Source organism: Dipodomys spectabilis, unplaced genomic scaffold (genome assembly GCF_019054845.1).
Source record: "Dipodomys spectabilis isolate Male_0828 unplaced genomic scaffold, ASM1905484v1 ptg001488l, whole genome shotgun sequence".
Taxonomy (NCBI): Eukaryota; Metazoa; Chordata; class Mammalia; order Rodentia; family Heteromyidae; genus Dipodomys; species Dipodomys spectabilis.
The window spans coordinates 11,571-13,884 of NW_024872165.1; positions in this window are offsets into that span (position 1 = coordinate 11,571).

The following is a 2,314-nucleotide window of genomic DNA, read 5'->3' on the forward strand; positions in this document are numbered from 1 at the left end:
CTTAAATTCAATTAACCATTAGAAACCCAGAAGTGGTGCTGTAGCTTAAGCAGTAGAGTGCTCAACTTGAGCTGAACAGCTGAGGGAGTGCACCCAGGATAAGAGTTCAAGCCCCACAACCAACAAAAAGTGTAATTATAGCCTTAAGTTTCCCGAAAAAGAAGGACAAGATCAATAATCTTCCCAAGCAGAAAAAATAATTTCAAAATGATTCAGTGCACCTACTTGTATTGAGTTATTTAATTTAAAAATTGTCAAACATTAGCTTTACAATAAACTTCATCTAATATTTCTTGTTTCAAAAGAGAAGTCTATACAGTTGATGTCACTTAGCTTTCTTATTACTTAATTCAAAGCCAAACCAGGAAGGAGAGTCTGTCAAACTGTTGTAGCAAATTGAACACCAAAAATCCAGAAGTGGAGTTTTGGCTCAAGCAGTAGAGCATTAGCTTTGGGGGCAGTTGGGCAGGAAAGACAACTGTTCAGGTACATGATAAAGCCTCTGGGTACAAGCCCCAGAACCAGCACAAACTAAACAAACAAGCAAATAAAAATCACAGATATTTCTTTGGGACCCTCCCTAAAGTAGTACTGGTCTGAGAAGAGGCTCATTTTGCTGATCATACTCATTGGAATCTGCTTTTTTGGAATCCTTATTGCTCTGGAGAACGCAGGACCAGACCAAAGGAATTGATAACTGACTCCTGCATTAAGAGAATCATCTCAGGGGTGAAATATCCATCCATACGACAATGTAAAACTTCCATGTCTTTGTTCCTTTGCAGGAGAACACATTTAAATCAACGTTATTTCCTTTTGTTCTATGCTGGCATTCAAATGGTACATTATTTCCTTTTGAAATACTTTCAACTAGAAGTTTACAGAAAAATTTTATATGAGTAAAGACACACTTGAAAAAGCCAGGGACAGAGTTTCCTTCAAGCCTTGGGATACTTTTCTTGTACTCTAAAAAGGAAAGCACAAGGAAACTTGAACTTTGTTATTCCTCTATGTTCCATTCCTCTCCTGGGGTCAGTTTCCACATCCAGTAACAGTTACTTCCAGTAACAATCAATGGTGCTGCTTGAGGTATAATGAACGTTTTCTGGCTTCACTGAAATCACACTATGACACCTTTGGCCTGAGGTAACACGTGTTTCAGAGACAACTTAGTAAAGAGAAAATATGAAATTGATATTGCTTATAAATACATTATACATGACAACATTGAGTTCAAACTTTGTAAGTTCTCTGTAAATTGAAGCGAATTTTAAATGGGAAGAAGGTTCTCAGAACATTGTTTTTGTGAGTGTATGCGCTGTTCATTATTTCCCAAGTGGACATGAGCTAACAGTAAGGGAAACAACAGCAATAATAGGAGAAAGAGAAGTTCCTTGTTTAATTATAAGGGTTCAATACAATATAGAAGACTTCAAATAAGACAACATTGAAACAATAAAGCCAATTCCAGTATGTAGATTTATGGGAGTGATATACAGAAAGCAAGACTCATACGTGGAATATGAAGTATGAGGCCAATCTCATTCTAAATCATGCTTGGTAATCATGCAACTTCGTAGAAAGTAGAATGGAAGAATAATCCTGTTTCCAAAGCAAGTCAGATATAAGAGCATGGATTTAACTGGAAAAAAAATGTTCATCTTGTGAGAGCAGGGATTATACTAGTAATGAACTGGTGGCTAAGATCACATTTCTTTTATTTTTTCTTTACTTATATATGTATATTTTTTGTTGGCCGTGGTCTTGGCACTTGAACTCTGGGCCTGTGAGCTGTCTCTCTACTATTCAGCTCAAGGCTAATGCTCTACCACTTCATCCACAGTGCCATTTCCAGTTTTCTTTTAGTTAATTGGAGAAAAGAGTCTCTGGGCCTTTCCTACCTGGCCTGGCTTTGAACCCCAATCCTCATATCTCACCACAACCCAGCTTACAATCACATTTATAACAGTGTACACTCAGGATATGTAATGTGTGTGTTCATTTATATTTATAAGAATTCTTGAGTTAGGGGCTGGGAAGGTGGCTCAGTGGTAGAGCGCTTGCCTTGCATGAATGAGGCCTGGGTTCGATTACTCAGCACCACATAAGCAAAAAAGAAAAAAGCCGAAAGTGGTGCTGTGACTCAAGTGGTAGAGTGCTAGCCTTGAGCTGAAGAGCTGAGGGACAGCGCCCAGGCCAAGAGTTCAGGTCCCATGACCGGAACACCCACCAAAACAACAACAACAAAAAAGAATACTTCAGTTAAAAATCTAGGCTACAGCTTAAACATTACCCTCACAAAAATATTTGTAGT